At 36.4% G+C, this 22,772-nt stretch overlaps 1 long non-coding RNA gene across 1 annotated transcript in view; it reads right to left on the bottom strand.

Annotated features, from left to right (window-relative positions):
* Nucleotides 1-618: 618 nt before the first annotated feature.
* Nucleotides 619-22,772, bottom strand: part of LOC131481786 (uncharacterized) — a 243,035-nt gene continuing 220,881 nt past the window's right edge. The window contains exon 3 of the long non-coding RNA XR_009246563.1: nucleotides 619-630. This is a non-coding gene — a long non-coding RNA (uncharacterized LOC131481786). The remainder of the gene's footprint in view (nucleotides 631-22,772) is intronic.

Raw genomic sequence — 22,772 nt, 5'->3', positions numbered from 1 at the left:
CCTGGCTTCAGAACGGTTCAACTTGGGTCATTGGCATCATTTACAGAATTAACCAGTGGGTGGAAAATCTTTCTTCTTCTCGCTCTTTTTCCCTATCCCTCCCGTCTCTGTCTCTCCTTCTCTCTGTAAAGTTTTCTTTCAATTAAAAATAAACAGATAAAAAAGAGATCATTGGTCTGTACCCAGTAAATCGCTCGTGATTTCTCAGATATGATAACCCAAACAATAACAACCAAACATAGAACAAAGATATTTCTGCATTTTGGTTAATTCAAGCTTTTTGCAATTTATCTGATAAATTCAAAACTGTATGTGCTTCTTAGTGAACACTCAGTGATAGTACCCCTTTATACAATCTGTAATCGTAGCTAGCTGTAAATAAAATATTTTCAGTGCATTACTCTAGAATATTTAATTGTTTTCCGTCATGGAAATACTTTGAATAGTTCTGGTTAATGCATCAAAAATTCTTTTTGATGACATACAGAAATATTTTGGTTATATGAGCACTAAAAATTGACAATTCTACAAATCATAAGCAAACACTAGAAATGTGATAGGATTTTATTTAATGTTCATATTTACAATATCTGGATTATATAGTACATGCATTCTGTTTGGCAGATATGACTAATGTGCAGGAGAAAATAGGATTTTCAATACAATATCTTAGTATATTTCTTTTTGAAACTTCATTTAATAAATGTACCATTTTATTAAAGCTTTGAATTTTAATTCACCATTTAAATGAAAATTAAACACTCTTACATCTAATATTTTGTATTTTTTTCATGAAATATTTTAGGTTCTTTTTCAGAACCTTGATTATCTGGTAGAAGTAGAATTTTTCAAGTTTTTATATGAAATAATTGACATTTTCCTGCCTTTCCTACTGTAAATGGAAATCTCCATCTTTGAATGTAAATCAGCATTCACAGGAATAATTAAGGAGTGAAGATTTGTGCAACAATTACTTTAATTTTTATTTAAACTTTTGAGGTAGCACATGTTAAAATTACATTATACTAGAAGACTTAAAGCTCCAATAAGTAAAAAGTCCATCAAATAAAAGTGAAAGACAATAGTTCAGCAGGAGAATAGAATAGAACTATAATCCACACTTAAATGGAAAGATGTTCACCTCACTCATAAACAGTGAATTCATCTCCAACTTTTCAGGGTAAATTATCTATATGCTTTTTGGAATTTTTGCAAATGACCCGTTTGTCTCTATGACATACTACGTTATTTAACCACATACTTGTGTCAGTATACACTTCCTGGTATATATTTTATATTTTAGTTGATAATCCTGTACTCCTTTATTTCTGTTCTGAAATGAACGATCCTTGCTAAGACCACCAGGTACCCTCAATTGGTCAGTGTGTTCGATAGAAATCCTTATTATAGTGTATTTTGCTTTTTCATGTTTTAAGTTGTTGTTGATTTACTTTTAGAAGCTCTTACTGTCTGATACTACAAGATGTTCAGGTCTTTCTTGTATATTTTCTCACTTTCCTTAACTAATGCTTCTTCAAGGATCCCCAGGCAATGTTAGTGGTATCTTAAATAAAGTTTTGAATACTAGGTATACTCAATGTCATTGAGGTCTTGTTTCTTTTAAACTTCTTATGTTAGAGCAAACAAAAATATCTATACATATTTTGATTTATCTAGATCTATCTATCTGTCACCTATTACCTACCTAGAGAAGGCATTTGTCTTCCACCTCTCTATATATTAACTTAAAAATAATTTCTTTGATTCAAATGTCCTTGCCTTGAACGCGCCAAGATCCCGTATGGATGCCGGCTCTAATCCAGCAGCCCCACTTCCCATCCAGCTCCCTGCTTGTGGCCTGGGAAAGCAGTCCAGGATGGCCCAAGATCTTGGGACCCTGCACCCATGTAGGAGACCTGGAGGAAGTTCCTGGCTCTGGCTTCGGATTGGCACAGCATCAGCAGTTGCAATCACTTGGGTAGTGAATCATAGGATGGAAGATCTTCCTCTCTGTCTCTCCTTCTCTCTGTATATCTGAAAAAAATACATCTTTAAAAAAATTCATTTAAAAAGAATTTCTTACTGTTGTTTCCAACGGTGTTTAAGAATTCTGTTCTTGTGCCTTGGCTTATTTGTAGATTTCCATTTCAAGTCATAGTGACCATTCATTTACTTAGTCATTCAGCCAAGTGTCTGAGTTTAGCAGTGTTGGAACTATTATCAGTTATCCCAAAGGGAAATGATAATATCAATGAGATGGTATTTATATAGGATAAATCCTATTTTTAGTTGTTCAGACTCCACTTATTTGCAAGTTACTTAGATTACCAGCTTTCCACATCTTCACTGTGATTTTTCATAAATCTGCAATATAGATATTCTTGTCATAGTCTACAAGTGAAAATTGATTTTAAATACAGGTCTACATGCATATTTAATTTTGGGATTGGAAAGTTGTATAGACTTTGACAATTGCTTAAAATCACAATTCATTTTTAAAGATTGTTTGTTGGTTCATTTATACATTTATTTATTTATCTTATTGGAAATGCAGATTGACAGGGAGAAGGAGAGATAGAGAAAGATCTTGCACCCATTGGTTCACTTTCCAAATGGCACAACAGCCAGAGCTTGTATGATCCAGAGCCAGGAGCCTGGAGGTTTTCCGGGTCTCCCTGGTGGGTGGGGTCCTCAGGCTTTGTACGATCTTTCACTTCTTTCTCATGCCACAAGCAGGGAGCTGGATGGGAAGTGGAGCAGCAAGGAAACAAACCAATGTCCATATGATATCCTGGTGCTTACGAGGCGAAGATTTAGCCACTAGGCTGTTGCAATAGACCCTAAAATCACAATTTTACCACACAGTGCTATAGGGCATAGAGTTTTAGGGCTGCCCTAAAACTCCTCTATAGTTCACCTCCTTACTCCTATCTCTGTTATATTATGATTTGAGTCATTTGTGAGATATAATATTCCCCTCTATATTCTTTTTTGCATATCAATGTCCAAGTGTTTTACACCATTGATAGTAGTCACTCTTTTCTCTGTGGAATTGATGTTTCTTTTTTGTCAAAGTCTAGTTGACTTTTTTGAAGATCTCTTTCCTGACTATTTTGTTCCATTGAGGATTTATTTGTTTGCCATTATTATGCTCAATTAAGTAAAATATTTTTACCGTAAGTCATAAGCAGGGTTGATTCTCAGAGTTTGTTTCTCTTCAGGATTTTGTTGACTACTACTGGTATTTTATCTTCCCAAATAAATTTCAGAATAAAATTGTCATGCTAAAAATCAGATTGGAATTGACATAGTTACACTCTTGAGTTTTCCATTCAATGAGAAGTGAATATTTGATTTTCCCACTCAATGAGAAGTTAATATTTGTTCTTTAATGTAGGTCTCTGATTTAGTTTATTGGGCTTTCATATCTTATAAGAATTTCATATTTTATGCTGAAATACACATATGATACTATACTTGACTTCAAAATTACATTTGTTTTCTAATTGTGAGTTACGCTATTGACTTTTGTACAGTAACAATGTTTCCTATCAGCTTATCATAACTGCTAATGAATTCCCACTTTCTTCTCTATTTTGGGAATGGTATTTATGTATAAATGTCATATAGGAATAATTGGGTATTTTTATTCCTTTTCAATATACATAACTTTTATAACAGTAAGTGTACATATTTATGAACTGTAGTGTGACATTTCTCCTCATGTTTATTACCTATGCTGATAAAAAAGGGTAATTAACATTTACGCTTGTTTGGCATTACTTTATGTTTAGAGGCTAAGGAATTATTTTGTCCATAAAATATATACTAGGTTACTTTTGTTTTATTTCCCTTTTTGGAGATGTTTTAACTTCACATGTTAAGTAACATGGCTAAGGTATATGTTGTTCATTCTTCCCGAACTTTTAGGAAAACGTATATTTTTTTCAGTATATGTTTAATATTTTTGGTAGATACTGTTCATGAAATAGGAAAAAACTCCTTTCTATCTCTACTTGGATGAGGATTTTTTCTACCACAAGTGCGTATCTGATTTTATTCTTTTAATATGTAAATATAGGTACTTGCATTAACTAATTTTTTCAGTATTGAAACACTTTTGATTACCTAAATAATATTTGTTCATGATGTATAATTTTGTGTATTCTTATTTTTTTTTAAATTTGTTTCATTGGAAAGTCAGACATACAGAAAGGAGGAAAGACAGAGAGGAAGATCATCCGTCCACTGATTCACTCCCCAAGTGACCCCCAAAGGCCAGAGTTGAGTCAGTTTGAAGCCAGGAGCCCAGAGTCTCCTCTGGATCTCCCAGGCAGGTGCAGGGTCCCAAGGCTTTGGGCCATGCTCAATTGCCTTCCCAGGCCACAAGCAGGGAGCTGGATGGGAAGTTGGGCCACAGGGATTAGAACTGGCATCCATATGGGCTCTTGGTGAGTGCAAGGAGAGGACTCCAGCTGCTAGGCTATTGCATGGGACCCTTGTGTACTCATTATTATATTCTGGTAATACATCCATAAGTATTTTTCAATTGATATGTAAATTTAAATTTAAATAGTTTTACTTTTCTGTACCTTAATTTGACTTTGGAATTGGGTAAATAAAATGTTTAGTGAATTTGTATGATTTCTTTCTTTCTGTTTAAAGATCTATTTATTTTTATTAGAAAGGCAAATTTATAGAGAGAAGAAAATACACAGAGAAAGATACTCTATCGGCTGGTTCACTCCAAAAAAATGGCACCAATGGCGAAGGCTGAGTTGATCTGGAGGCAGGAGCCAGAAGCCAGAAGCCAGAAGTCAGGAGTTTCCTCCAGGCTTCCACTTGGGTGCAGGGTCCCAAGGTTTTGGGCTGTCCTCCAGTGTTTTCCCAGACCATACGCAGGAAACTGGATGGGAAGTGGAGCAAACAGGACATAAACAGCACCATATTATTTATTGCATATATGCCACAGATAATTTAAAACTATTACTTAGAACTCAATAGACAAATTATGACCAAAGTGGTGATTTGGACAATTTAAAAATAAATGTGAAGAATGAATTACTGAGTTGAACAGTTAGATTTTCAAAAGATAACTTGATAAGATTCATGGTTTTACTGTTTTATTCATACTGTATATAATGTTTTATATACATTATTTTATTTATACCATACAAAATGTAGTTACAGTATTACTTTATTTATACTGTATATAATGTATATACTGACAATTACATGTAAAGCTTTTCAAAAATTTAAACGTGTTTATTATTATTATTTTTTGAGAGGGAGGGAGACAGACAAGCAAAGAGAGAGCAAAAGACAAGCAGATATAAGGGGTAGGAGGAAGGGAATAGAGAGGAAGAGGGAAAAGAGAAGGAGAGTAACAGAGACAGATAGCAAAGCTTGACCTATTGGATTTATCTAATGCTCATACTGCTGTGACTGTACTGGTTTGAAGATGGGGGAAACTTAGCTCTCTTATTTAGCTGCAGGGACCCAACTACGTGAGTCATCACCTGTTACCTGCCAGAATCCATACTCTTACTAATCAGGTGTTAGTAGTCAAAGTTCAGTGCAATTCTCAAGTATGCTCATGGATAGGAACAAGTCTGCTCTAGAATGAATTCTTCATATCACATTTTATTGAAAACAACAAGACGCAACTATAGGTTGACTAGAAGCTGCGTGTGTGTGTGTGTGTGTGTGTGTGTGTGTGTGTGTTTTATCTGACCAAATGAGTCGCCATGAACTGCAGATATTCAACCTTCACCCTTTAGTAAAGCATTCAAGCATATTTTATAGTTTAGAGTGTCTGTCGTTCTAAGTTGTTCTGTGACTTAATTATGTTTTGATGTACTGTTTGAAAATTACGTGCAAGTCATAAGCTCTGTGTAGTTCTAGAAAGTGAGGTGTCATGAAAACTAAATAAGTCATACTTCATGTAATAAAACAACTACGTATATATAAAAAAGCTGTGTGCAAAGTATTTTTACTTCTCTTGTATATATATTCAGATCTTTATTTTTATGATAATTTCTCCTTTATAGATGAAAAATTTATTTTGTAATTGAAGTGTATTCGATTTCCTAATAATGAGAAGACAAAGTAGTTCATCAAACTCAAAAGAGATGTAAGAATTGATTCCAATAGCTTTCAGTACAGTTTGCTCAAAAGAATCACCTGAAAACTCAAATAATCCTTGGTCTTTATTTTCAATTAATTATCCAACATACTTTGAAATAGGCAATGGATTGTAACAGTGTTTCAATGCTTTTCTTATGAATCAAATGTGTGGTTAGTAATGAAAATCACAGACTTACAAACTCTCAGTTAGAAAATGGAAAAAAATGAGAAGCTAAAATGAAGTTTTTGAAATATTCATAAAAAAGTGATTTCAGAGTTAAAATTGAAACCAAAGGATGTTCTGTTTTCTCAGCCCAGTCTGCTCTGTGTGCCACATACAGATTTCAAGAAGTCTATCAGCTAATCTCTAGGTTTTCCAATTTCCTGGCATAAGAATTTTTGCAATGGAATGAATTATTTTTAGTATTTCTTCAGTGTTATTTGCATTATATCTCTGTGCTATATTCATTAGTTTTATTTTTTGCTTACTAGCAATATGCAATTTACAAAAAACAAATTAAACAGATCAACAAACAAGTAAAAGATTGAATCAGTAATAAATACCAACACCTCCCCCAAATGAGCAGCTACAGAAACTTAACGGAATTAAAACCAATTTATCATACTAATTCAAAGACTTAATACGGTGGAGGTCATTGCAAACTTACTCTCTGAGACAAGCATTGTATTACTTCTAAAAACAGACACGGATGTAACGAAGAAGAAATAAAGCAAAATCATTGATGAAAACAGATGCAAAAATCCCCAATAAGACAATAGCCTATTGCATTCAAATAACACATCAAAAATATTATTCACTCTTTTTTAAAGATTTATTTACTTTTTATTGCAAAGTAGATATACATAGAGGCGGAGAGACAGAGAGAAAGATCTTCTGTCTGATGATTCACTCCCTAAGTGACTGCAATGGCTGGTGCTGCGCCAATCTGAAGCCAGGAGCCAGGAGCTTCTTCCAAATCTCCCACATGGGTGCAGAGTCCCAAGGCTTTGGGCCATCCTTGACTGCTTTCCCAGGCCACAAGCAGGGAGCTGGATGGTAAGTGGAGCTGCCGGGATTAGAGGCAGTGCCCATATGGGATGCCCAGTGTGTTCTAGGCAAGGGATTTAGGCTGTAGGCCATAGCGCCAGGCCCAGATTATTCACTCTTAAAAACTGTGATTTTTATCAGGGATAAAGGGATGATTCATTATATACAAATCAGTAAATGTGTTACACCAAAGGGATCAACTTAATGAATGACAACTGTAGTATGGTTATTTAAATTAATGAAAACAAAGCAATTTTATGAAACACGACAACTTTTCATGATAAAATCTTGAGCTAAATAGGTATGCAAACAGAGAGCTGAACACATGAAAGTCTGTGTTTGACAAGCCCAGACTCAACATCAACTCAACGGGAATCATTGGAAATATTTTTGTTGAAATCTGAAATGAGACTCTCACCACATTAATTCAATATAATTTTGGAAGCGTAATCAGATCCATGATGCAAGAATATGAAATAAAATGTAATCAAATCTGAGAGGAAGGGATCACATCCCTGTTTACAGATGAGTTTTCTAGGTGTGGGGGAAACAAAGACTCTGAAAGGCTATTGGAACTAATTAGTTTCATGTTATACATTTAATATACAAGCCAGTAGCATTCTTACACATGAATAATGATTTTCCTGAGAAAGAAATTAGAACATTTCCATTCACAACAGCTACAAGGAAGCTATGTAACTTGGGATAAATTTAACCAAGCCTTTGAAGAATTTTATAAGGATTAATACAAAATAGTAGTGAAATAAGTAAGACAAAAATTGGAAAACCTCCCATGTTCATGAATTAGTAGTGTTAAAATGTTCATTCTACCCAAAACAATTTTTCTGCTAAAATGCCACGAAATAGCAAAAAGTGAAAAAAGATCAGAGATTGGTTTGGGGACACAAAAGAACAAAGCTATCAAAGAAATTGGAAATTTTTACAATCTTAAAAACAAAACAGATTAATCTACCACGTGGTTTATAAGTTGGTTTTAGATAGCAACTTCCCTCTCACCACATTGTTTTCCTGTCATTCAAGGCTCATCAGCTTTGCTCAGTTGCATCTTGTCATGCCCCTAACCCAGCGTCTAGTTCTGATACTTCTTAATATCTTGCCAATGCAGTAACATGTCCTGTTCTTTTCCCTCTTCTGGTTTCACGCAGTTTTCCTTAACTCTCTGTTTGCAGAAGTTAAAGAAAAAAAATGTGAAAAAAAACTGAAGAGGGAAGGTGAAAGTGAGCAAGTAAAAAGAAAATAGGCTGGGAAATATTATGTTAGCTTGGGCTAGCGGCTAAAATCCTCGCCTTGAAAGCCCCGGGATCCCGTATGGACGCTGGTTCTAGTCCCGGCTGCTCCACTTCCCATCCGGCTCCCTGCTTGTGGCCTGGGAGGGCGGTCGGGGACGGTCTGGAGCTTTGGGACCCTGCGCCCGCGTGGGAGCCCCGGAGGAGGTTCCAGGTTCCCGGCATCAGATCGGCTCGCACCGGCCCGTTGCGGCTCATTTGGGGAGTGAAACATCGGATGGAGGATCTTCCTCTCTGTATATCCGGCTTTCCAATAATAAATCTTTAAAAAAAAAACTGTACGTATAAAGTTCATTTCCTTTATATAAATAAAAATGATAAAATAAAAAAGCATTGCATGATTAGCTAGTAAATGGAATATCTCCTTAATATCTATCTTCACATCTTTTGTTATTGTTGTTTTTTAAAGTCTGCTTGATTCACCCGAGGGCATGTGATTGATCCTGTTTGGATGCTGTCTCAATCTGGTGATATTTGCAAACAATTCCAAAATTGGACAGAAAACAAAGTTTCTTACAATGTCAAAACTGAGACAGGATATCTCAGAAAATTCATCAATAGTGAAATTAGTATACATTTACTTATCGCAAAAGCAGTTTGGAGTTCATGCACCATTTATATAGCATAAAATTCCATGATCTTTTTTCAATATTCATTGTATGAATAATCAAAGACAGAGTCTTAACTAACTAGATGCCTGGTTACTATATAAAGGATATTTGGATTTATTTTAGTCCTACAAACCTTGGTGCTGACCCATTCCTGGCCATTATGGGCTCTTGAGAGTTGAATCAGCAGATAGAATATAGCATTTTCTCTCTTTACCCCTCCCGCACCTTCCTCCTAGTAACTGTACTTTTGACATCATGAAACTGTCAACTCTTGCCTGTACTGCTTACTAGATAGTCATAGTTACTAGACGAACATTAGTCATATAGCCTTGTTTGAAAGGCAGAGTGAGCCGTCTGCTGGCACACTTCCCAATGGTTATAATGGCTGTCGCTGAGCCAAACTCAAGTCAAGAACCAGAAGGTTTTTTCAGGTCTAATGCGTGGGTGCAGGGTCCCAAGGCTTTGGGCCACCTCTACTTTTTTCCTCAACCATAAACAGGGAGCTGGATGGTAAGCGGACCAGTCAGGATACAAACTTTGCCCATATGGAATCCAGATGCCTGCAGGAAGGAGGATTGACCCATTGAGCCATTGTGCCAAAACCCCATATGTATTTATTATTATCAGTAGAAGTAATAATAAAACCACAAAATTTTAAAATCTTAATTCCTTACTTATAAGGAGTTAATCTCCTTAATCTCCTTACTTATAATTTTGTGTGCCAATCATTATACCATCGTTCAATTACTTAAAGCAAAAATATTTGGTTCATCAACATGATGCATGTATTCCATCAGCTGTTGACTCTGTCTTGAAAAATATCCTGCACCATCTGGAAATTACCACCTCCATTGACTCTAAGCTAATTTCAAGTACTATGCTCTCTGGAAAATGCAGTGAACTCTCAGCTGTTGCTACTCTTTTCTCTGTAGATTCTATTTTTCAAATCTTTAGGAATATGAGAACCCATGGTATCTCTCCCTAAAGTCTCCAATACTGACCTGTTTGTTTCAGAGTAAATGTGGAACCTCAGGAATGGAAAATTGCTCTTATGAGTTTTCTGATTATTCTGCTTTGACTTTACTGTACCTTGAGTCTCTAAACACACTCCAACCTTTGAATTTTGCATTGTGTTTTCTCTGCTTGCAGTATTCTTCCTTTGTATTTATGAATGTCTGCAAGGATTACCTCAACTACTTCTTCAAGTATTTGTTCAGAACCACCTTACTTGTGTTATACTCAGGCCATCCTTTTGCAATTGTAACTTCTCACATGTATATCTTGTAACATACTGTACTGAGTAATGACATTGTTTTTTCTAAATTTTTGGTCTCTCTATTTCCATAAATATGCAAACTTCTTAATGTCATGTTTCTTCATTCCTCTATTTGTGGTAATATTCTCAGTGTTTAAAATGGTACAGTCTTGGAAATGAACATTTGTTAAATTGAGACTGCAGATTTTTCCAAAGAATGGCTGTTTAGTGTCTACTAAATGAAAATTAGTGTACTTTGACTTGCAAAATATTTTTATATCCAGGCAGTCTCTAAAACATAAACTTAAGATGCTCTGTGAATAATGAGGTATGAAATCATAGGCAGCTAGATTTTCTGACTTAAGTTCATGGAAAAATACTAGATACATTCACTTTTTATTTCTTCACTTCATTAAAAAATGAGGGGGTAGTATCTTTGGAACTTCAAAACTTTTCTAAACCAGGTCAACAAGTTCATTGCCCTTCAAAACTATTCCCTTTAACTAATGCTCCATCCCTTAAAACTGGTCACTTACTTTGCCACTTTAAGAAGCAATAACATCTGTCTGTCCAGTACTCTCCCCTACTCCAGCAGGTAAACTAGCTTTTTAAATAGCAAGCCTTGCCCTAATGAACAGAAATTATACCCCCCAAGATATTCATTTGGCAGAGCTGTTGTTCTCAGCAATTCTCTAAACTTGCAATTCACAGTTCTGTAGTTCTGAAGAGGAAGGAGCGAAAAGCAACTCAATGGTTTTCAAACGCAAAATATAAAATTTCATAGCATTAAGTGACTACAAAATGTATTTCTAACTGCCCTCTTGCTTGTTTTGTGGAACAAACCATCCAAGGAGACACCATTTTGAATTCTATACATGGTTTAGTACTTTCAGTTCTTGTTAAGGGTTAGGTTACTAAAATGTATTTTTATTTTCAGCTTAGTTTTGATGCAGAGTGAGGAGTATATTTTTAGAATCTGGTTTTGCTTGAAGGAACCCAGAATCATATTGTAGTAAATGCTACGTGCTTTGCTGATGTTGTTTGATACATTTTTATCAGGACAATTAAAATGCATATTTAAACTCATGTGTTTTATTTAATTTTAAGTTTGCTAACATTCTGAAAGATATCGAGGGAATCATTTTTTAAAACTGGGTTTGTGAAAATAAGTATCTGATCATCAGTGCACTTCTTAGTTAAGTGGGTAGCTTAATAAAAAGCTGCTGTGAAGAAAGTTAAAATAGCAGCTCTGTAAAAAGAGATGGTAAAAGTACTGTTCCGGAAGCAAAAATTAGTTTAGTAACCCTCTGATTATGAAACAATGCATGGTTTGGAAGGAGATATAGATAAACTCAGGCATCTGGGAAAGCATAAATCAAACCAGAAAGGAATAAAATAGTATAAAGTTTTGAAGATTCATGTTGGCAGATGAATCAACTTTTGTGACAATTTCATGAGTAAGCTCACAAAATATGTGCATTTTCATTTATAATTAAAATACTCAGATACATTCTCTTACTCTTCTTTCAAACTGTTGTATTTTTGTAATAAGGCCGTGTGAAGTTTAATATGTGCATCGTGTTTATAAGACATTATCTTTAATAATGTTTAAACATTTACAAGGGAAGACGTCCAGTGCTCGATAGTGTAGGGTCGGAAGACCTTTGCTTCCTTGATGTTCTGCACTGCACTTGCCACAATTACCTCCTCCGGGAAACTCAAATTATTTTTGCTCTAGAAAGTTTATTTCAGAAAATATATTTTTAAATTGAAAGTTTTATTTTGGGATTTGATTATCATTTAAAGCCTTTATCTATACCTCTATGGAACAATCTTCTTTCTACATTTTACACGGTGGACTCTTCATTTGGTAGAGAATGAAGCCTGTGAAAAGTACTTGCCCCAAATTTAAAAAAAAAGAGGAAGAGAAATATGGTTATATTCTGAGAATTGTGTCTATGATAGCTGTTCTGTTTATATAAAAGTAAAAGCATAATAATTTAGAGTCAAAGTAACTCTCTTTGAGGAAATATAATAAATCATTGATGTTTTATTCCAAGATCATTCTGCATCATATCAAGGGTCTAAAACCTTTAAATTTTTGGAAGCACTCTTAGAAGTAACCTAAGGTCTTTCTTAAAAAATAGAAAGTGCATACTTATGGGAGCCAATATTCATTCAAAAAGTTATTGAGAATAGACATTTGACTGAGGGCCTCAGATGTTCATGTTGATCATTTTAGCACCTGAATTTGAAGCTCAGCTCCAGTTCCTGATTCTGGATTCTTGTCATTTCAGATTCTAGCAGGTAGCATGATGATTCAGGCGACTGGCTCTCTGTTACACACATGAGATAAAGGGTTACATGTTGTTAAATCCAGGTTTCCACCCACATCCCTGACAATAGAAAGCAGCTGAGGATCACATTAGTGTGAGAATGTCTGTTTCTCAAATTATCAGCTAATAAATACTTTATGATTTTGTCACAGAGAGAACGCATGACTATTATGATAGTGTTTATTTTCTCTACATACTGGGTATTTATTTACAAAAAAAAAAAAACACAACACCTTCTGGAGAAGCCATCTATGTAGATGAAGTGATTACAATCCACAGTAATATGAAATTCACTTTTTAAAAAAAAGATTTATTTCTTTTTCTCGAAAAGTCAAATTTACAGAGAGATGGAGAGACAGACTTTTCATCTGCTGGTTCACTCTTCAAGTATCTGCACTGTCATAACCGAGCTGATCTGAAGCCAGGAGTTTCTTCTGGGTCTCCCACGCAGGTGTAGAGCCCAAGTCTTTTGGCTGCCCTTGACTGCTTTCCCAGACCACAAGCATGGGGCAGGGTGGGAAGTGGAGCAGCCAGGACACAAAGCAATGCCCATAAGAGATCCCGGCATATGCAAAGTGAGGCTTTAGCCACTAGCCTATTGTGCCGGGCCCAGAAAACTCACTTTTGATGTATGAAATATTTTCTTTAAAATGTAAAATCCAGAGACCTTGAAGGTATTTTGACCTCTTCAGTGTTGCATCATGGATCTGAGCAAGGAAGACTGCCGTTTAATGGAGGTCAAGTTTAGTCAGAGTTCAGTACTCATTTTGGTATAAAATATTCAGACAATTCTAAATTTGTTCTTAGAAAGTCTTAACATTGTTGAAGAGTCTTCCTTCCTTCCTTCCTTTCTGTATCTCTCTTTTCCTGTTCTTTTTCCCTTCCCTTCCCCTTTTCTTTCTGTTTCTTTTTCTTCTTCCCTTTGCTCCGCTTCTCTCTTTCTCTCTTTTTTTTTTAATTGGAAAGGTAGACAGGGCAGAAGATCTACATCTGCTGGCTTACTTCCCAAATGGCTGCAATGGCCAGAGCTGAGCTGATCCAAACCTGGGAGCCAGGAGCTTCTTCTGGGTCTCCCACACAGGAACAGGGTCCCAAAGATTTGGGCCACCCTCTGCTGCTTTTCCAGGCTGCCAACAGGGAGCTTGAATGGAAAGTGCAGTGACCAGGACATGAACCAGTGGCTGTATGGGATGCCTACACTTGCAAGGTGGAGGATTAGCCTTTTAGCCATTGTGTTGGCCCCTAAAGATTATCTTTATTATGTATTTTAGTTTATTTGAAAGCAGAGAGCTAGATGAAGGAGGAGAGGAGTGGGACAGATAGCTGTCATCTGTTGCTGCCCAGAGCAGCCAGGGCTGGACAAGGCTGCATCCCCTGGGAGTTCGACAGTGGGTAAGCTGTCTCCTTGGGGCGACAGGAGCCATCCTTACCGTATTACTACTGGGGACTGATGGTGGGACTCTCACCTAGGCGGACTAGGTGTGGGATGCAATCATTTTAATCATGATGTTAATGTCCACACCGAAGATTATTCTTAACCACTCAAACAGTAGTGCTTAGTGCTTGGTGGCATTTTTGGGTTCAGACGCTTTGGCGTGTATTATCTTGTGTGATTCTCCACCTGCCTTGTTAGACAGGAGAGACGAATATCATCTTCTTTCTCTGAAATTCCCTCCGAGGCCAGTGACTTTCCCAAGGACAGCTAGTAGGTGGTAGAAGGGACCTCTATTTTAAATATAAAATATTGAGGGTGGTTGTTGAACTTGTTACTGTCTTTGGGGAAAAAAATTAAAAAAAAAAAGTAAAATCCCCCTCTGAGGTTTTGCAATTCAAACTATAAGTTTCTCATTTAATTAAATATATCAATTATTTTCTCTTCCTCTGAACAACTGAAGATTGTTTTGACTCTAGGAAATATTATATACTAGTAATTGAACATAATAAATGTGAGCAAAGTAGGAAAATAGAGAAATTTAACTAACTGGGGCTAGAAAAGGATCTCAAAACTTGATTAATGCTTTTGTTTCAGCAATCTTTCAGTATCAGTTACTTAGTTCCATCTAGTCCAAGGCAAGATTCTTTGTATGATTGTGTGTAAGAGAGATGGAGAATGGTAGTTTATAAAGTATAATACAGAGAAAAAATCATATAAAATGAGACAAATTGAGAAGTATAATAAAGACTTTCTGCAGATGTTTTATTCTCTTATTCCGCTAATTTATTAATTCATTAATATATGTGTTACTCTACCTCTTACTCGTTGAATAAACCACATAATTCCAAATGTTTAAGAAAGTAATAAAGATTGATAAATTGAAAGGCTTCATTGTTTATCTGAAAAACTGTGTAGGGGGAAGAAAAGAGAGAGATTGAATGACAGATCCTCCATTCAGTGATTCATTTCTGAAGTGATCATGATGACCAGGTTGGACTAAAGTTGGAAACTGGGAGCTTGGAAATCTCCCTATGTTTCCCACATGATAGCAGAGGCTCAGGCATTGGACCATCATCATTTATTTTTTCAAACACATTAGTGTGGCAACCCAGGCAACAGAAAATGGCAACACTCAAGTTAGACTCCTTAAAATAATCTGAGTGTCCATAATTTGACCCTTGCCATGACCTCAACTTTTAGGGAGGTCCCTTACAAGGGTGAGTGTGTATATTTCAAGAAAATATTTCATTCTTGAATGGGATCTTACTCTTATTTGTCTGGCAGAGCTTCTGAAAGTTACATTCTGTTTGACATAGGCCTCACAGAGGGTGAGAGAGATTACAGAGACTCAGTAACATAATTAACAGTCTTGTTTGTGCTAATGATGCCTTGGCAGTTGGGATGCAGGTGACCAACCTTACCCTTATTCTGATTAGCATGTAGCTGCAAAGCTTTCCCTGACAGCCCAGGCCAAAACAGAAGTCTTGTGTGTGTGTGTGTGACCTTCTTTACCAGCCAATTGGCTAGTTCACAGCTTGTGTGTTCCCATGCATCAATAAGACTCCAAGAGCAACTTTGGAAAGAAAGTGTGCCCTACTTGAGAAAACAAGAATTCCTGACAGTTCCCCTTTTGTCTCACTGTTCCAATGTAAGCCTATTTGATTGGATAGTCTTTTGTGCCCAAGCCAATGTTAACTTAGTTGATTGAATAGTTTTTTATGCCAGTGTGAGCTTAAAAACCCTGACAGCAGCTGTTAAGGCTGAGTCTTGCTTCTGGTTGCAGTGGTATGGAACAATCCACCCGGCAGGCAGATAAAGACTCTTGAGCTCCTAAGAGTCTGCCTCCGACTCATTTTTGGGATAGAATCAGTCAACTTGCACCAATTAGTAGGAAGCTGGATCAGAAAAGGAACAGCAAACCTTGAACTTGTGCTCATATATGGGGTTGGCATTGTAAGCAGCAGCATAACTTGTTATGCTGCAAAGCCAATCCCTAAAACTAACATTTTACTGGAAATACTTTACTGTTGGTTATACAATCTGCCACCCATGTTGAAGAAGTGAAACAGAAGGTGGAAGATTTCTCCTTGCTCTCCCATTTTCAAATGAAAATAAATAATTTTTTGTTTTTAAAACAGAAAACATATCACTGAGAAACCTTAAAAAATGAAAAATCAACATTTTGACATTCTGGCTGAAGTTACTGCAAACTATATCTATCGATCTAACTAGCTATATATTATATATTATATATTATATGTTATATATTATATATTATATATTACATATTATATATTATATATTATATTACATATTATATATAGATATATATATATAGATAGAGATAGATAGAGATATAAATATAATTTAGTTGACTAAATCTAAGACGTTAGTTCCATCAACACTCATAGAAAATAACTGAGGGCCCAGTGTGGTAGCCTAACATCTAAAGTCCTTGCCTTGAATGTGCCTGGATCCCATACAGCCACTGCCTCTAATCCCAGCAGCCCCATTTCCTAACCAGCTCCCTGCTTGTGGCCTGGAAAAGCAGTCAAGAATGGCCCAAAGCCTTGGGACCCTGCACACACATGGGAGACCCAGAAGAAGCTCCTGGCTACTGGCTTCGGATCAGCTTAGCTCCAGCCTTTGTGGCCACATAGAGAGTAAATCATCGGATGGAAGATCTTTCTCTCTGTCTCTCCTCCTTTCTGTATATCTGACTTTCCAATAAAAATAAAATAAGTTCTTTTTAGAAAAGACAATAGCTGAAATATGAAAGATATTCTACTGTTATGGTTCAAGAGGCAGTCTTTTATATAGGGCCAAAACGAAATTTGATACAGTTATAGGATAGTGCCATTCCAAAATCATTATCTGATCAAGGTACAGCTAACAGAAAACTCTATTCCAATATTAAACATGAAAAGGTTAAAATTAATAAAGTACATGTAATCACATCAGTCAATCAACAAGCGCAAAAACAACTGTGTGCTAATTCACGCAGTTTCAGAGAGTTCATCTCAGCCCAGGGGTGAATAATTCAATATCCAGTTTCAGATTGAATTAAAATTGCTTCCTTATACAAGGTTAGTGTATTAACTTAATCAATAGCAAGAGAATGTAGAATAATTACTCTCTCAGCCAAAAAAAATGACCAAACAAACGCTGAATTTTGTGGATATATATATAATATTAATTAAAAATTGTTAGGAAATAATGGCAAATATTTCTCCTTCTGGCAAAGTGTAGACAAATACCAGGTTGCCAAGAATGTGCATACTTAGCCTGTAGCTAACACACTAAATGGAAATCTTTCTATACTTGAATATTTTCAAACATGAAGAGAATTTCTTAAAGGAAAGATATACCAGGGATTTTTATAAACAAACCAATTAAAATTCCAGTAGGGCAACTGCAGGATCGTATGGTGGTTCCAGCTTCTGTGTTTTTTGAGGAATATCTCTGTCCTTTACCACAAATGCTGTAACAATGAACATTCCCACTAATAACATACTTGTTAACATTTATCTCTTTATATTTTGCAAATCATTTAAATAGCTGTGAGGTGATAGGGCGATTCCACACTTTTCCACAGTATTCACGATAGTCAAGATATAGCATCTTCCTGTGTGTCCATCCGTAAAATGGGTACAAATATGTGGCAAATACATACATATACATCAGGTACTACTGAATCATATAAAAAGAATCCAGTAATTTGAAAAAGAAGGGAAGAAACAGTGCACAATGATAAGTAATTCATGTATACAAAAGACAAATACCACAAAACCTCCATCATGTGGAGTCTACAATAGTCAGTGTTACTGAGGTGGAGAATTAGAGTAGAAATTACCAGGGGCTGGGGAGATTAGTGTGTATAGAATTTGCAAAAGTGTTGCTCATATGCTACAAAACTTCAGTTAGCTGGGAGGAATATGTTCAATTAATCTATTTACAACATGCTGACAATGGTAAATTTAAATGTAATATGCACCTGAGAAATTCTAAGGATGCATATTACATGATAATGGCACAAATGTTAAACAGCTAAATTTAACCTCACATGATATTCTACCATATTAAAACCACAACGGCAGTTAAAAATGTTTAAAGTCCATGGAAAGGAAAATAGTAAACTCAGGTCACCCAGCTAAACTACAGAGTTCTGTAAGCTGTGGCTCTAAATGTCCTGTAGAAGAGATTAGGAATCTGCTGGCAGTACAATAACCTATAGGACTGCACTGTGAGCAGCAACTGGGTGTAGACATTTATGGGGAAAGATAGCACATTTGTCCATGTGAGTTTGTTTTTAGGTGGAAGGAATGGAGATAGGATATTTAATACACTATTTCAAGATCTATATATATATATATATTTACGGCTTTATATTCTTGCCAAAGTAACACTGAGATAGCTGTTTTTTTTTTTTCAGTCAGAAAGCATACTCAGGGAGATTTTCAGACAATAAAAGTCATTATAGGAGCAATATTCAAATTCAAATTATTTCTGTATTCTAAGTGTATGTTCTTTATAATGTAACACACTACCTTTATTGAATTAAGGCAATCAGCTTCCAAATGACGCACACAACTCATAGCACTATTAATATGAGGTAAAGATTTTAGCTATGTTTTCATTTTTCTAACTTATATCATCATCTACATACACATTATATAGTGTAAGGGAAGTTGAACGAAGGAGAGGCAACAGTGTTCGTATTTTCCATCCTGACAGTATAGCATTCACATCTGTTGATTGAGGTAATATTGCAAGGAGAAAATGAACTAAGCAAGAAATACATATGATTGGAGAGAGCAGGGCAGTGAGGTTGGGGTTGTACTCATCTGGTGTTTAATTTGCATAGAGTTCTCCAAGACCATGTTCTGTAGGGAAGCTCTTTACTCTTATTTACAGATCGTGGAAGACACTTTGAGGTTACAACTAGAATAGGCAGGTGGAGTTTCTCTTTACATTTCTTTCCAGCATGCTGGATTTACTACTTGACCCTGACCCCTCATCAACACTCATTTATGTGTGGATCGTTTCTTCTGCTCAATCTGGAAAACGGGTTCTACCTGTTGTTTTACTTCCTTGCACAATCTGGAGGATATTCGCTTTATGTTACAACCTGACGTTTGACTCACCACTACTTTAACAATGTGTTTTAGATATTTATTTTGTTTTAGTTTTTACTTATTTGAATGACACAATTATAGAGAGAGGAGGAGGAAACCGAGGAAGGAGGAGGAGAGATTGATAGGTAGAGGGCAGAGATGGAAAAAGAGAGCTAGCCAGACAGATCCTCTGGTTCACTCCCCAAATGACTGCAACAGCCAGAGCTGGGCTAGTCCAAAGCCAGGTTCTTGGAACTTCTTCCAGGTATCCCACATAGGTGCAGAGGCCCAAACATTGAAGCCATCTTCTGCTCATTCCTAGGTGCTTAGCAGGGAGCTAGATCAGAAGAGGAACAGCCAGATCTTTTGCTCACAGGTGGGGAATTCAAATAATACAGCACAACCCTAACCACACTTCAGAAACTTAAAAGATTTTTTTGTCTGACAATTCACGTAAGCCAGGAGGAAAGGCATGGGATAATTAAGGTCCCCCCTGCAGATTCTCTCATGAGGTTATGATCAAGGTGTAGGCTAAGGAAGAGGTCACATTTAAAGACTGAATTGTGGAACGCCTTTTATAGTTCCCACAGTTTTTACAATCCAGTTCCTCATGGATTGAGCTGAAGGGTTCAATTCTTCCGTTATTAACTAATGTTTATCTCGAGGCAAGTGCATTTCCTTGTCACATAGGCCTGCTTGACACAGCTGTTTGCTTGATCAAATTGTGCTAGGTAAGAAAACCATTGCCTAGCAAGACAGTCCTGTTAAGGCATGATGTGATAAGCACCAAATGTGTGGCAGGTGTGAATGAACACAGGTAGACATAATGCACATACACATAATTAGAACTCAAGTTTAGAGAGAACATAAAGATTAACAATTCGAAAATGAATATTCCTTTACTTATTTGTCCATCTGTCTGAGGGAGGAGAGAGAGAGAGAGAGAGAGAGAGAGAGAGAGAGAGAGAGAGAGAGAGAGAGAGAATGGATCTGTTTAATCTTCAGTGGGACTGAGAGGAACCCAATCATTGAGAAACCACTTGTACCTCCTAGAGTCTATGTTAGCAAGAAACCAGTTAGGATCTGGACGTCAAGCCCAGACACTGAGGTATGAGGCATGGCATTTTAACTGGTGTCTTAACAGCTACTTCAAATATTCACCCCAAAGAATGTTTTAAAATCAGGTGGAATTTCAGTGTAATATAGAAATGCAGTATCAATTATAGTAAAAATTATATCAAAGATAGAAATAAAGACATGCTTTCAACTAATGGAAGTAACAAATTCAAAAATATAGTTGTATAAATTCAAATGGCATATTCGAAACAACAAGGGGATACTAGCTAGAGTGAATAGTATTTGTTTATATTACATTGGGTTTTTATACATTCCAGACATATTTTGTATATTTTATTTTTAGTTTATACATATTCGAAGGACAGAGCAACAACAATACACACATGGATCTTATGTCTGGTGGTTGAATCCTCAAATATCTTCAACAACTAGGGCTGAGGTAGGCTGAAACCAGGAGCCAGGAACTCTTTCAGGATCTCTCATACAGCTCATTACGGTATTCTTTAATGTAGCCCAAAATGGTGTTCAGTTTGATTGGTTCTCAGTGAATACTTCATGAAGAAATGTAGGGGTGAGTTATATAATAAGCTTAGGTTTTATGAGGCATGTGCAGTAAGCTCCTAAACAAGATTGGACAGCGCTGGGCTCTCTGAAATTTGCTTTGGGTTCCCATTGGAGAAAACTGCATTTCTATATGGAAACTAGAGTCTATGGATAAACAATATACCCTCATATGATGCTCATTCCATCTGTACTCACAGAGAACAAACAGTCAAACTCTCCAAAGGAATAACCATAATTTAGAGAAAATAGGAAAGCTTTTTACAATGAATATACTCCTGAAGATATTACCAGATTTATTCTTAATTCATTTTCTCTCAGGGTCTACTGCTTAGTCCTGGTGATTCTATCCTCTGATCTTCTCTAATTACTAAAATGTTTTATTCTCTGATTCATTTGTCCCAAAAATTGGGGACACAGGTAGATGTCTTCCAAGATTGCAAACAACACTTCTTTGGCTTAGCCCAAAGTATCACAGATGCTATAGCTGGCGTTCTACTGTTCAGGGAAACTGACGCCATATAATGTAAGTGCATGTAAGTGCATGACCCGGACCTATGTCCCTTCCCTTGTGTATCTTCCTTGGCACACGTTTCCCTTGCCTGCTCTTTATCGAGAGGAATTCATTAAACTGAGAGAAAGGAAAACTCATCCTACAAGGTTCTAATCACAAGTCATCTGTTGTTTGTAGTTAAGAACCTACTAGCCAGAATTCTGTTTTGGGGAAATCCTGGAGTAACTGTAACTACATTCAAAGTAACCCCCACCCGAAAGGGCTGAAATCCTCCAGACCATTGTAAATTCCCTGAAGACTGTGGCACCACTGACCCATCAGGAGTCTTGTATGTTGGACCTCTCAGCCCTCAATTTTCTAAGAAACTTTACGCCTGATTACCTGGGGAGCCTGGGAATTAAGCAATAGCTGCCTGGCTCCTTGCTCAGTGCTTGCAGTAAAGACCTGCTTTTTACTGCCACCCTGACATCAGTGGATGACCTTTTGCGTGTCAGGTGAGTGGACCCAGTTTGGGGTTTCTAACACAATGCCTCCAGCCAGTTTGGCTGCTGTTTGGCAACATCAGTTCTAAGCTGGAAGCATTTTTCCGGCTCCAACATTGCAGCTCTCTTTATTCCTCACTGGCAGTTATGACAGTCTTTTCGCAACGTTATCCCTGGACTCACTTGACTACTTCATCTGTCCATTGGTCTCCATGGTAGTGGCACACATTGAGTAAGTTAAGTAAGATACTGTTGTACTCTCTGAGTATATGCAGAGCCAAAAATGCAAGTGAGTTCACAGAATTTGGGAAAGATACAAAAAAAGGCAACAATCACCATTAGGAGAAACATTAGTCACCTACTATTTCCAAATGTTTTTAAAATTTAAGTGACTGCATGTTCCCGGCAGTAGGTTACCTTTACATAAACACACCCATTAATGGGTTGCCATGGGATTGCAAAATCAAGTGTTTGAGACTCTAAAATTTGCGTTTTATTTTTATAGCACTCTCTTTGATTTTCAGCTACTTTGTATCCTATTATAGATGATAAATTCACTGTGTTGTAGCTGTTTGTGCTTTTGTGACAGTAAAAATGAAAATGTTTATCTGCTAAAGATATATTTGTTATGCTATATTCTTACATAGCAAAGAGATAGTTTCATATGTAACTGTGATCCACAGAAATGGTTTGAATATATCCTGAAACATTGTAATATTTTTCTTCTGCTGGCAAGGAATACGACCAGAAAAAGACGATAAGACACAAATATGTCATGTGTGTTTGCCTGACAGATGTATTGTGGACTAATATAACTCCCCAGTGGCTATGAATTATTAAGACAAGGAGTTCTGCAACAGAATACTAGCACTTTTAATACACTGTGTTGGAGACAGTTTGCTATTA

The sequence above is a fragment of the Ochotona princeps genome, chromosome 1, assembly GCF_030435755.1.
Source record: "Ochotona princeps isolate mOchPri1 chromosome 1, mOchPri1.hap1, whole genome shotgun sequence".
NCBI lineage: Eukaryota > Metazoa > Chordata > Mammalia > Lagomorpha > Ochotonidae > Ochotona > Ochotona princeps.
This window is presented reverse-complemented; position numbering and strand designations above follow the sequence as displayed.